Here is a 14,856-nt window from a genome sequence, read left to right as displayed (position 1 = left end):
TGTAATGTATGTACATAGTGACTGCACCAGCAGAATAGTGAGTGCAGCTCTGGAGTATAATACAGGATGTAACTCAGGATCAGTAATGTAATGGATGTACACAGTGACTGCACCAGCAGAATAGTGAGTGCAGATCTGGAGTATAATACAGAATGTAACTCAGGGTCAGTAATGTAATATATATACACAGTGACTGCACCAGCAGAATAGTGAGTGCAGCCCTGGGGTATAATACAGGATGTAACTGAGGATCAGTAATGTAATGTATGTACACAGTGACTGCACCAGCAGAATAGTGAGTGCAGCTCTGGGGTATAATGCAGGATGTAACTGGATCAGTAATGTAATGTATGTACACAGTGACTGCACCAGCAGAATAGTGAGTGCAACTCTGGAGTATAATACAGGAGGTAACTCTGGATCAGTAATGTAATGTATGCACACAGTGACTGCACCAGCAGAATAGTGAGTGCAGCTCTGGAGTATAATACAGGATGTAACTCAGGATCAGTAATTTAATGTTTGTACACAGTGACTGCACCAGCAGAATAGTGAGTGCAGCTCTGGAGTATAATACAGGAGGTAACTCTGGATCAGTAATGTAATGTATGCACACAGTGACTGCACCAGCAGAATAGTGAGTGCAGCTCTGGAGTATAATACAGGATGTAACTCAGGATCAGTAATTTAATGTTTGTACACAGTGACTGCACCAGCAGAATAGTGAGTGCAGCTCTGGGGTATAATACAGGATTTTTAGTCAGGATCAGTAATGTAATGTATGTACACAGTGACTGCACCAGCAGAATAGTGAGTGCAGCTCTGGAGTATAATACAGGATGTAATTCAGGATCAGTAATGTATGTACACAGTGACTGCACCAGCAGAACAGTGAGTGCAGCTCTGGAGTATAATACAGGATGTAACGCAGGATCAGTAATGCATGTACACAGTGACTGCACCAGCAGAATAGTGAGTGCAGCTCTGGAGAATAATACAGGATGTAACTCAGGATCAGTAATGTAATGTATGTACACAGTGACTTCACCAGCAGAATAGTGAGTGCAGCTCAGGGGTATAATACAGGATGTAACTCAGGATCAGTAATGTAATGTATGTACACAGTGACTGCACCAGCAAAATAGTGAGTGCAGCTCTGGAGTATAATACAGGATGTAACTCAGGATCAGTAATGTAATGTATGTACACAGTGACTGCCCCAACAGAATAGTGAGTTCAGCTCTGGAGTATAATACAGGATGTAGCTCAGGATCAGCACAGGATACTGTAAGTAATGTAATGTATGTACACAGTGACTGCACCAGCAGAATAGTGAGTGCAGCTCTGGAGTATAATACATGATGTGAGGCTGGTTTCACATTTGCGTTTTTTAGCGCTGGAAAAAAACGCACACCTGCGCATGCGTTTTTTCCCCTATATTTAACATGGGTGCGCATACCTGCGCACTGGTCAGCGCATGTATGCGATTTTCATGCGCTGCGTTTTTTTGGGGTGTGCGTTGGGATTTTCCAGACGCAGCATGTTGCATTTTTTGGCCCTGCAAAAAAGCGCATGCGCACATATGCGCACGTTTTGCGCTAAAAATGGCCATTATAGCCTATGGATGCGCATATGTGCGCACTGGCATGCTCATGTATGCGTTTTTTTGCATATGCGTTTTTTTTTTTAAACCATGGAATTTAGGGGTTTGGGTTAGAGTTAGGGTTAGTTAAGGGGGTTTAGGGTTAGGGTTATGGTCAGGGTCAGGGTTAGGGTTAGGGTTAGGGTCAGGGTTAGGGTTAAGTATGGTTTTGTTAAGGATTAGGGTCATGGTTAGGGTCAGGATTAGGGTTAAGTATGGTTTTGTTAAGGGTTAGGGTCAGGGTTAGGGTTAGGGTTAGGGTTAGGGTCAGGGTTAGGGTTAGGGTCAGGGTTAGGGTCAGGATTAGGGTTAAGTATGGTTTTGTTAAGGATTAGGGTCAGGGTTAGGGTCAGGATTAGGGTTAAGTATGGTTTTGTTAAGGGTTAGGGTCAGGGTTAGGGTTAGGGTTAGGGTCAGGGTTAGGGTTAGGGTTAGGGTCAGGGTTAGGGTCAGGATTAGGGTTAAGTATGGTTTTGTTAAGGATTAGGGTCAGGGTTAGGGTCAGGATTAGGGTTAAGTATGGTTTTGTTAAGGGTTAGGGTCAGGGTTAGGGTTAGGGTTAGGGTTAGGGTCAGGGTTAGGGTCAGGATTAGGGTTAGGGTTAGGGTTAGGGTTAGGGTTAAGTATGGTTTTGTTAAGGGTTAGGGTCAGGGTTAGGGTTAGGGTCAGGGTTAGGGTTAGGGTTAGGGTTAGGGTCAGGGTTAGGGTTAGGGTTAGGGTCAGGGTTAGGGTTAGGGTTAGGGTTAGTTAGGGTTTAGGGTTTGGGTTAGGGTTAAGTATGATTTGGTTAAGGGTTAGGGTCAGGGTTAGGGTTAGGGTTAGGGTCAGGGTTAGGGTTAGGGTTAGGGTCAGGGTTAGGGTTAGTAAAGTCATGGTTTGGGTAGTGTGAGGGGCCACCTAAAAATGTTGGAAAAAAACGCAAACGCGGTAAAAACGCGCTAAAAACGCATACAAACGCATAAAAACGCTGCGTTTTTTTCATGCATGCTCATAAAAATGCTTGAAAAAAACGCAGCAGTTGTATGCTTATGTATGCGTTTTTTCAATGCGTTTTTTTGCGGGAAAAACGCGCTGCAAAAAAAAGCAAGTGTGAAACTAGCCTAACTCAGGATCAGTAATATAAGGTATGTACACAGTGACTGCACCAGCAGAATAGTGAGTGCAGCTCTGGGGTATAATACAGGCGGTAACTCAGGATCAGTAATGTAATGTATGTACACAGTGACTGCACCAGCAGAATAGTGAGTGCAGCTCTGGAGTATAATTCAGGATGTAACTCAGGATCAGTAATGTAATGTATGTACACAGTGACTTCACCAGCAGAATAGTGAGTGCAGCTCAGGGGTATAATACAGGATGTAACTCAGGATCAGTAATGTAATGTATGTACACAGTGACTGCACCAGCAAAATAGTGAGTGCAGCTCTGGCGTATAATACAGGATGTAACTCAGGATCAGTAATGTAATGTATGTACACAGTGACTGCCCCAGCAGAATAGTGAGTGCAGCTCTGGAGTATAATACAGGATGTAGCTCAGGATCAGCACAGGATACTGTAAGTAATGTAATGTATGTACACAGTGACTGCACCAGCAGAATAGTGAGTGCAGCTCTGGAGTATAATACATGATGTAACTCAGGATCAGTAATATAAGGTATGTACACAGTGACTGCACCAGCAGAATAGTGAGTGCAGCTCTGGGGTATAATACAGGCGGTAACTCAGGATCAGTAATGTATGTACACAGTGACTGCACCAGCAGAATAGTGAGTGCAGCTCTGGAGTATAATTCAGGATGTAACTCAGGATCAGTAATGTAATGAATGTACACAGTGACTGCACCAGCAGAATAGTGAGTGCAGCTCTGCAGTATAATACAGGATGTAACTCAGGATCAGTAAGGTAATGTATGTACACAGTGACTGCACCAGCAGAATAGTGAGTGCTGCTCTGGAGGATAATACTGCACCAGAATAGTGAATGCAACTCTGGGGTGTAATACAGGATAAGTAATATACAGTGGTGTGAAAAAGTATTTGCCCCCTCCCTGATTTCCTATTACTTTGCCAGTTTGTCACAATTAAATGTTTCAGATCACCAAACAAATGTAAATATTACACAAAGATTACACAATTAAATACAAAATGCTGTTTATAAATGAAGGGCTTTATTATTAAGAGAAAAAAAATCCAAACTTACAGGGCCCTGTGTGAAGAAGTGATTGCCACCTAAATTTAATAACTGGTTGAGCCGCCCTTAGCAACAACAACTGCAATCAAGTGTTTGCGATAACTGAGAATAAGTCTCTTACAATGATCTGAAGAAATTTTGGCCACTCCTCTGTGTAGAATTGTTGTAATTCAGCCACATTGGAGGGTTTCTGAGCATGAATTAAGGACAGGACTTTGACTAGGTCACTCCAAAGACTTAATTTTCTTTTTCTTAAGCCATTCAGAGGTGGACTTGCTGGTCTGTTTTGGATCATTGTCCTGCTTCAATTTTTGTCTCGTCAGTCCATAGAGTATTCTCCCAAAAGTGATGGGGATCATCATGATGTTTTCTGGCAAAACTGAGACGAGTCTTTATGTTCTTATTGCTCAGCAGTGGTTTTCATCTTGGAACTTTACTATGCACGCCATTTTTGCTCAGTCTCTTTCTTATGGTGGGGTCATGAACACTGACCTTAACTGAGGAAAGTTAAGGCCTGTTGTTCTTTGAATGTTGTTGTGGGGTCTTTTGTCACCTAGGAAGGTTTTCCACTGTTCTCTCTTTTTGGCATTTGTGGATAATGGCTCTCACTGTGGCTCGCTGGAGTCCCAAAACTTTAGAAATGGATTTATAACGTTTTCCAGACTGATAGAGCCCAATTACTTTGTTTCTAATTTGTTCCAGAATTTCTCTGGATTGAAGCATGATGTCTAGCTTTTGATGATTTTTTTGGTCTACTTCACTTTGTCAGGCAGGTCCTATTTAAGTGATTTACTGATTGAGAACAGGTGTGGCAGTAATCAGGTCTGGTTGTGGATAGGAAATTTGAACTCTGCATCCGAAGTTATACTAAACCACAGTTAATTTATGTTTTAAGGGGGAAGGGCTATCAATTTTTCACACAGAAACCTGTAGGTTTGGATTTCTTTTTCCCTTAATAATAAAGACCTTCCTGCCACGATCAGGGGGTGACCTTTGGCCGCATACGGCTATCACAGGCACAGGGGGGCTTATCTTAGTTATCCCACCGTTGGCACCATGTGATAAAAACAGCAAGCCAATCTTGCCCTGACAATTTACCGCAGGGCTTATTCTGGTTATCCCACCGCTGCCACAATAGGTTACAAGCTGCCGGGATTTTATGTATATCCCACTTTTCAGTTCCACTTTGGAACTCGCAGCTCTCCGGCACCCCCCTTACCCTCAGGTCAGTCAGGGAACTACACCTAGGATAATTAGTTGCCGGACGGGCTACTTGATGTGCACTGGCTATTAGACTACTGCAGTGAGGGAATTATAACTATATAGGAACAAAAACCGTTGGCACAACCCTGAAGGTTAAAGGTGGTGCCCAAGTAGGATCCCAATCCGTGAATCTGATATATGTAAGAACTTGGCACACACCAAGAGCTCTGATGCAGAAAGGTGATTTTTAATAGATAACAGTACATACATACACAGACGTTTCGGTCTAGGACCTTCATCAATGTACGATATATTGCACTGTGAGATTCTTAGTGACTGGGCTCTGTGAAATGGATCAGTCCTATGAGGAGGCACATGTAGCCGTCCCACGTGGTAGTATGCAGAGTGTGGACGCGGTATCCGCCGCGAATCCAGCACCTTGGATTCGCGGTGGATACCGCGTCCACACTCTGCATACTACCACGTGGGACGGCTACATGTGCCTCCTCATAGGACTGATCCATTTCACAGAGCCCAGTCACTAAGAATCTCACAGTGCAATATATCGTACATTGATGAAGGTCCTAGACCGAAACGTCTGTGTATGTATGTACTGTTATCTATTAAAAATCACCTTTCTGCATCAGAGCTCTTGGTGTGTGCCAAGTTCTTACATATAAGGGAATTATAACTAGTCCTGGCCGCAGCCAGACAAATCAGTTTATAAAACCCTTTCCATCACTGCCAGCTGGCTCACCTGCCCAGAGCACACTTCGCTGCCACCAGCTTCAGATTTCTCTTATTAATATTTAAAATTATTAGAGGGGTTCGAAGCTAACCCAAATTAGTAGTGTAATTAGCTTATAGGCATGTGAATTCATCACAGAGCAAGGATACAGAACTAATAAATTTTATGGTTTATTCCCAAAAGATGGGCAGTGTTTACAGATGATAAAAAGGTTTTACAATATGAGACAACAGCAGTATGTACAATGCAACTACAAATAAAAGGGATTTAAAAAACAGAGATAAGCTTACATATTGCCTAGATCATTTCAGGCAAAACCATGCTGGGAGGAGGAGCAAAATGTCACCATTCATTTGAGATCTTATTGCCACGGCATCCCAGGCTAGAATGAGGAAGGGGTAGGGGAAAATACCTTGTACCTTTGGGCTTGTGACATCACTATAGGGGCTGGCTTGTGACAGTCCTCCCCTTTCTCAAAGTACAGATTTGGGTTCTGAAAACTTACAACCATCATATCTGGGCTTGAGAACCCAGCAGAAGATCGGCAGAACCATCATTTACCTAATATTGAAATTAGCTCTGTAATGACATCAAACACTAGCTGTCTATTCCGCTCTGTTCAGGAGAAATCCATTTCTCTGGTTCTGTTGGTGCTAGAATTTAGCAAGAACCACTGTAGTGAAGCCCGATCGGAGCACATCCCAATACGTCATTCTCATATTTCTATTATAAATTATAATCTGGCGGCGTTCTATGACCAAGTGATTAGATTCTCATTATTGTCTATGAGAGTAGCTTCACATGGTGGAAAAGAGACAAAGGAAATTCTTTCTGCTAATTAAGACATTCCTGAGGAAGGAGGGGGGGACAGGAAAGAGTGATTGGATCACACAATGGAGTCTCACGTTACAGTCAGGCAGAGGGAGAATACAAAGCTGCAATGTGTGACAAGGGGGAAAAGAACAGGGGGGTCACTTATCACTGGGCAGCTATGCATCCTTCTAGAAAGTGTAGAGAATGGAAGATTCTGGAATGTTCCGGAGAAATCATACATTATATTTTACATTATCGTTACACTTCCTTTAAAAACTCAATTTTGTGTTTACCTGTGTTATCTTTGTCTAATATTTAAATTTGTTTAGTGATCTGAAAAATTAAAGTGTGACAAACATGCAAAAGAAGAGGAAATCAGGAATGTACACAGTGATCACACCAGCAGAATATTGAGTGCAGCTCTGGAATACAAAACAGGCTGTAACTCAGGATCAGTACAGGATCAGTAATGTAATGTATGTACACAGAGACGGCACCAGCAGGTGAGTGCAGCTCTGAAGTATAGTACATAGTACAGGAGGTAACTCTGGATCAGTACAGGATCAGTAATGTAATGTATGTACACAGTGACTGCACCAGCAGAATAGTGAGTGCAGCTCTGGAGTATAATACAGGATGTAACTCAGGATCAGTAATGTAATGTATGCACACAGTGACTGCACCAGCAGAATAGTGAATGCAGCTCTGGGGTATAATACAGGATGTAACTCAGGATCAGTAATGTAATGTATGTACATAGTGACTGCACCAGCAGAATAGTGAGTGCAGCTCTGGAGTATAATACAGGATGTAACTCAGGATCAGTAATGTAATGTATGCACACAGTGACTGCACCAGCAGAATAGTGAGTGCAGCTCTGGGGTATAATACAGGATGTAACTCAGCATCAGTAATATAATGTATGTACACAGTGACTGCACCAGCAGAATAGTGAGTGCAGCTCTGGAGTAAAATAAAAGATGTAACTGGGGAGATGTATTATCCATGTAAAAGACAGTAGATTATGGCTGAAGAGTACCGTATATGAAGATTTTACACTGAAGGGCGACTAAGGGACTTGTATTTTCAGGTCATTACCTTTTGATTTTTCAGTGGAAATGCTCTTAAAAGAAGATCCTGACACATCAGGTTTAATGCAGTCAAATAAATAGCGGGCATTTTCTGCTCCACAGGAATTTTCCAGCAATCTTTACCACTGAAGGACTTAAAATCAAAGCCGACATATGCGCCCTGTACTGAGCTCTCAGCATCTTTGATGTCTCCTTACAGTCCAACTTCTGCTTTCACAAAATACTTCTGACACCCTCAGAAGCTCCGACAAAGATTTTTACTGGTAAAGAGCAGGATGGGGAAGAGTCAGAGACAGAACCCGGTGTACTTACCAGGTTCAGGACTTCTTATTGTGGTATGTGGGAACTCGGACCATCACGGGAGCACTGAGTGGTTTTGGCTGAAGCTGCATGTAAAAAAAGAGAAAACAGAAATATCAAAACTTTCAATTATTGTGAGTTAAACATTCCTGAAGCTCTCAAAAATTAATATTTTCTGCATTTTTCAGACTATAAAACTGCAAACTGTCAATGTTTTCCATTTAGGTAAAAATGACCTGGTGACACGATTCTCCTCATCAGTGCAAATACGGTGATATCAAATGGGAATAATTATAAATAGGAAGTGAGAAAGAGCCGACATTTCGACCTCCACTAAAGTAGGACCTCACATTGAACATATGGGATTAACTTAGGAAGAAATAAACTAATTATAAATGGGGAAGTGAGAGAGAGCGGACACTTCAACCTACACTGAAGTATAGACCTCCTACAATAACCAGGTATTTACATCCGGAGATTTACTCTGACAGCCAGACACCAAATCTGGGATTACACTTCCCAGACATAAGCTTCCTCTAAACAAAGCACTGTTCTGAGACTTTTTTGAGCCAGTGATGAATATTGGGGTTTGCACCGATCTGATATTTATGGGAGAAATAGTTTTGGCATTGTAGCGAAGGGACAAACTTAACACATTCACTCACATCACCATAAGGCCATTCTAACTCCTCGAACTTAATAACAAACGGATGGATGATGCTATCCATGCCATGTGTCATTTCTATATACAGGTAAAATTGCAATAGGAAACATAATTAAAATCTCTACCATCTGGGACCTGAAGGGGTGAAGATATCCTGTAAGTTGGGGATCTCATTAAATTCTAAAAGACTTAACACATCCCACCACCAACCCCCATATGAGCTCATAAACGGGAGGTATGTGGACATAACCTTGATCTAAAAGAAAAGCTGAATTTGGGTTTGTGTATTTTGTTAGTCCTGGAAGGTACAGCTTGCAGTGGGTTCTGTCCATTTTCCTAAGAAGTACCTCCCTTCACTAAGCTCTGAGTCATTTCTGTGACACAGGTTTACTATTTTTTTGTTATCCCATTTATTCTATGTAATTGTATGTACTGTATTGTCTTGTTCATCTTTTGTATTATCTTAATATCAAAAGCACATGAAAAACAATATACTGCTGATGGTTTCCAATTATCAATAGTATGCTGCTAATGGCTTCCAATTATCAATAGTATACTGCTGATGGTTTCCAATTATCAATAGTATATTGCTGATGGTTTCCAATTATCAATAGTATACTGCTGATGGTTTCCAATGATCAATAGTATATTGCTGATAGTGTTAGGTGTCGGGTTCCTGTCGCTGCATAGCAGGAATCCTGAGCCTTGCTTTTGGCGGTCTCTCATTCCTCTTCAGCTGCAGAGGAGGCTGCTCAGCAGACTCGTCGGTCCCGGCGCTCTGCCCAGACCAGCTCTGTGGGTTTGATTGCTGCTGCCACCTCTGGTCCAGCTATAGCAACGCATGCTGGTCAGCAGCCACCAGTTCCAGGGACTAAGTCCTCCATTCGGTCCACTGAGCATGCCCGTGGGATGATCTCCCATTGGAGATCGGAGGTCACGTGCTCAGGTCCTTCTCCAGCTTGGATTGGACCATCAGGAAGGTCCCGGAAGGACGCTGCTATAAAAGGATCGCATGGCCGCCAGGCCATGCACTAGTATAGACTGCATTACCAGACTGAGGAGTGAGTGTTGTATGAATGTCTCTGGTGAATGACTCATTAAGAAACCCCTACCCTTGGTACGCATGTGTTGTGCAGCCTAGCCTGTTAAGCGCCCAGGCTTAGGTGTAGGTAGAGGCAGAATCTGAGACTGGTATCAGTGTCCACCGGTGGCTCTGCATGCCACGGTGCACGTGTTCGACACTCCACCATAGCGTCTATAGCGGCGTCCGCAGGTGCGACGCCGCGCGCTCAGAAGGTCTAGAGGGACTCTGACCCCGTGTCCTTGGGGCAGAGTTCTGTGACCGCATTCTGTGCGCTCCGTTGCCGAGCTCTGTGAGCTAAACAGGCTCCGGCATCTATGTTCTGCGGTAGTGCGGCTCTGTGAGGTAACAGAGTTCGCCCTGTACACACCGGGTGACGTTAACCCGCGTGTGTGCTTCCTTTATACCCCCATATAGCGTCTGCCATTACCTAGCAGCAGTATACACCTCTGCACGGTGGACCCTGGGTTGTGATCGCACTTTCTCATAATTTATATTTAGTGCGATCCGCAACCCTAACAGATAGTTTCCAATCATCAATAGTATACTGCTGATGGTTTCCAATCATCAATAGAATATTGCTGATGGTTTCCAATGATCACTAGTATATTGCTGATGGTTTCCAATGATCAATAGTATATTGCTGATGGTTTCCAATGATCAATAGTATATTGCTGATGGTTTCCAATGATCAACTATTTATTGCTGATGGTTTCCAATGATCAATAGTATATTGCTGATGGTTTCCTATCATCAATAGAATATTGCTGATGGTTTCCAATGATCAATTATTTATTGCTGATGGTTTCCAATGATCAATAGTATATTGCTGATGGTTTCCAATGATCAATAGTATATTGCTGATGGTTTCCAATGATCAATTATTTATTGCTGATGGTTTCCAATGATCAATAGTATATTGCTGATGGTTTCAAGCTATCCACGTTTATTGGAAGCAGCATGGGGCTTTTTTTCTCTACACTGCACAGAATGAGATAAAGCTGAGAAACTGATGATGGCAGCAAAAGAAGTAATTATATACTGCTGACTACGGAGAAAACGTGCGTCAGAGGCGGGGCCTCACTTTTACCGTTCTCCTAAAATCATCAGTATGGACATCTGCTCTATACCCAGGTCATGATTAAAGGGAAACCACACAAGTAATTAATTGTGGTAATGCTCAATCTCGGCAACTCACCAAAACAAGGGTAGCGCTCTGGGAAAGAAACTTTTCGTCAACGGCCATCAGCCTTTGCGCTATGAACCCACTTTATTGGCAGTGATCTCTACAGATAGAGACCAGGGCAGGGAGACAAAGTGTGATGGCACTGGTTATAGGGATGATCTCTGACTGACACTGCATTTAGAGGCATTTTACGAATGGTACTGCTAATAGGGATGCTGTTTATGGGGACATTCTCTGGTTCGTCCTGTTTCTGGGGATATTTTCTATCCGGCACTGCTCAGGGGTGTATGGCACTGTTAATAGGGGCACTATTTATTGGCATGGTACTGCTTATAGACAGGCATTTTCTTTTTGGCATTATCAATGTGGGTACTGTTCATGCCGGCATTTTCTGTCTAGTGCTGATCATGGGGGACACTTTCCATCTGGCACTGATAATGGGACACTAGTACTGTACTGTCAGTAGGATACCCCAGGAGTGCATTTTTCTGCTTACAGGATGCTTCTGTGTGGCACTATGAATGGGGGTACTTTAAGGATGACTGTAAATGGGGGCACTCTATGCGGGTACTGTCTAGCTACTACTGTGTAAAAGGAGACTTTCTGGGTGAGCAATGTCTATAGGGACACTGTGGCTAGAACTGGTAATGGGGACACTTTCTATCTGGCACTATTATTGAGGTTTTAATTAAGTGGACTGTCCCAGGCTCGTACTATTTACAGGGTGATTTTTCCGCCAGCACGAAGGACACTTTCTGGCTAGCCAAGTTTATAAGGGGCACATTCCATCTGGGGGTCAGTATTAATTAGGGCACTATTTATCTGGGCACTGTCTGTCTAAGAGATTGTACAAGGGCATTTTTTTGGCCAACACCGTTATTATGGACACTTTCTGGGTGCAAGGTTTATGGGAACACGTTCTACCAGACCTTGCTAATGGGGGTACTGTTTACGTGGGCTCTCCCTAGAACTGTATACAAGGACTCTTTTTTTAAGCCTGAGCTGTTATCTGGGACTCTGCCTGGCTAACATTGTTTTGGAGACACCATTTATCTGGGCAGAACTGCTAACAAGGACACTTTATGACCATTTTTCTTATCAGGGACACCGGTTAGTACAATTTATAAGGGGCACATTCATCTAGCAATGTTATTGGGAATACTCTAAGGATGTCATTGATAATTGGGGTACTGTTATATGGGCACTCCCTGGCCAGCACTCTATACAAGGACTTTCTACAAGTACAGTGGGGAAAATAAGTATTTGATACTCTGCCGATTTTGCAAGTTTTCCCTCCTACAAAGGATGGAGAGATCTGTAATCTTTATCGTAGGTACACTTCACCTGTGAGAGACAGAATCTAAGAATAAAATCCAGAAAATCACATTGTAGGATTTTTACATAATTAGTTTGCATTTTATTGCTTGAAATAAGTATTTGATACAATAGAAAAACAGAACTTATTATTGGGACAGAATCCTTTGTTTGCGGTTCAGAGGTCAGACGTTTCCTGTAGTTCTTGACCAGGTTTGCACACACTGTAGCAGGGATTTTGGCCCCCTCCTCCATGCAGATCTTCTCCAGATCTTTCAGGTTTCGGGGCTGTCACTGGGCAACATTGAGTTTCAGCTCCCTGCAAAGATTTTCTATTGGGTTCAGGTCTGGAGACTGGCTAGGCCACTCCAGGACCTTGAAATGCTTTTTACGGAGCCACTTCTTAGTTGCCCTGGCTGTGTGTTTCTGGAAGACCCAGCCATGATCTATCTTCAGTGCTCTTACTCAGGGAAGGAGGTTGTTGACCAAAATCTCACGATACATGTCCCCATCCATTTTCCTTTCAATACGGTGCATTTGTCCTGTCCTGTTTGCAGAAAAGCACCCCCAAAGTATGATGCTTCCCCACCATGCTTCACGGTTGGGACAGGGTTCTTGAGGTTGTTATTATCCTTCTTCTTCCTCCAAACATGGTGAGAGGAGTTGATACCAAAAAGTTCTATTTGGGTCTCATCTGACCTCATGACCTCCCATGCCTCCTCTGGATCATCCAGATAGTCATTGGTGAACGTTGAACAGTCCTGGATATGTGCTGGTGTGAGCAGGGAGACCTTGCGTGCCCTGCAGGATTCTAATCTATAACGGCGTACTGTGTGTTACTAATGGCAATGTTTGAGACTGTGGTCCCAGCTTTCTTCAGGTCATAGACCAGGTCCTCCTGTGTAGTTCTATGCTGATTCCTGACCTTTCTCAGAATCATCCTTACCCCATGAGGCAAGATCTCGCATGGAGCCTCAGACCGATGAAAACTGAAAGTCATTTTCTAATAATTGCGCCAACAGTTGTTGCCGTCTCACCAAGCTGCTTGCCTGTTGTCCTGTAGCCCAGGGGTCCCCAACCGCCGGTCCGCAGCCCAGCACCGGGCCGCTGCAGTGCCCTTGCCGGTCCGCGGACACAATGGGAGCCAGGGGCGGTCAGTGGCGTAGCGGGGGCTGGGGCGGCGCGCAGCAATTCTTAGACTGCCCTCACGTGTAGCGGCGGCCAGGGAGCGATCCAAGCAGCTCCGCTGCCTGCAAGAGGGAATAGCAGGAGCTTCCTGCCCGCCGCCTGCGCTTCCTGTCTCTGACTGACACAGAGAGGAGCGCGGCCGCTGCTGTGTCAGAGCGAGGAAGCGCGGGCGATGCTGCGGACAGGTGAGAGGAGAGAGGTGGTGTGTGTGTGTAGATATAATGTGTGTGTATGTATGTCTGTCTGTGTGTATACATGTATGTCTGTGTGTGTGTGTGTGTGTGTGTGTGTGTGTGTGTGTGTGTGTGCTTGTCTGTGCTTGTGTAGGTGGAGCCTGGCCCTGGAGGAGATGGGGACATGAGGAGAAGACCGTGATGGGGAGAGAAGGCCATGAGGGGGTAATGGGAGAAGGCCATGATGGGGGTGATGGAGAGACGTCAGTGATGGGGTGAAGGCAATGATGGAGAGAAGGGAGTGATGGGGTGAAGGCAATGATGGAGAGACAGCAGTGATGGGGTGAAGGCAATGATGGGGAGAAGGGAGTGATGGGGTGAAGGCAATGATGGAGAGACAGCAGTGATGGGGTGAAGGCAATGATGGGGAGAGGGGAGTGATGGGGTGAAGGCAATGATGGAGAGACAGCAGTGATGGGGTGAAGGCAATGATGGAGAGACAGCAGTGATGGGGTGAAGGCAGTGATGGAGAGACAGCAGTGATGGGGTGAAGGCAATGATGGAGAGACAGCAGTGATGGGGTGAAGGCAATGATGGGGAGAAGGGAGTGATGGGGTGAAGGCAATGATGGAGAGACAGCAGTGATGGGGTGAAGAAAATGATGGGGAGAGGGGAGTGATGGGGTGAAGGCAATGATGGAGAGACAGCAGTGATGGGGTGAAGGCAATGATGGAGAGACAGCAGTGATGGGGTGAAGGCAATGATGGAGAGACAGCAGTGATGGGGTGAAGGCAATGATGGAGAGACAGCAGTGATGGGGTGAAGGCAATGATGGGGAGAGGGGAGTGATGGGGTGAAGGCAATGATGGAGAGACAGCAGTGATGGGGTGAAGGCAATGATGGGGAGAGGGGAGTGATGGGGTGAAGGCAATGATGGAGAGACAGCAGTGATGGGGTGAAGGCAATGATGGGGAGAGGGGAGTGATGGGGTGAAGGCAATGATGGAGAGACAGCAGTGATGGGGTGAAGGCAATGATGGAGAGACGGCAGTGATGGGGTGAAGGCAATGATGGGGAGAAGGGGGTGATGGAGTGAAGGCAATGATGGGGAGAAGGGAGTGATGGAGTGAAGGCAATGATGGAGAGACAGCAGTGATGGGGTGAAGGCAATGATGGAGAGACAGCAGTGATGGGGTGAAGGCAATGATGGAGAGACGGCAGTGATGGGGTGAAGGCAATGATGGAGAGACAGCAGTGATGGG

General features: G+C 44.5%; 1 protein-coding gene and 1 long non-coding RNA gene across 3 annotated transcripts in view; one reads left to right on the top strand and one right to left on the bottom strand.

Annotated features, from left to right (window-relative positions):
* The window catches only part of LOC141091503 (uncharacterized), a 155,309-nt gene that overhangs the window by 28,523 nt on the left and 111,930 nt on the right, over positions 1-14,856 (bottom strand). For both annotated transcript variants that reach the window (XR_012232527.1, XR_012232528.1), the window contains exon 2: positions 8,002-8,075. This is a non-coding gene — a long non-coding RNA (uncharacterized lncRNA). The remainder of the gene's footprint in view (positions 1-8,001; positions 8,076-14,856) is intronic.
* STYXL2 (serine/threonine/tyrosine interacting like 2) overlaps positions 1-14,856 on the top strand; it is an 80,931-nt gene that overhangs the window by 49,506 nt on the left and 16,569 nt on the right. The window lies entirely within an intron of this gene.

The sequence above is a fragment of the Dendrobates tinctorius genome, unplaced genomic scaffold (assembly GCF_039654945.1).
Source record: "Dendrobates tinctorius isolate UK_male_01 unplaced genomic scaffold, ASM3965494v1 ptg000054l, whole genome shotgun sequence".
NCBI lineage: Eukaryota > Metazoa > Chordata > Amphibia > Anura > Dendrobatidae > Dendrobates > Dendrobates tinctorius.
Note: the sequence above shows the minus strand (reverse complement) of the source record. Positions and strands in the feature narration are given on the sequence as shown.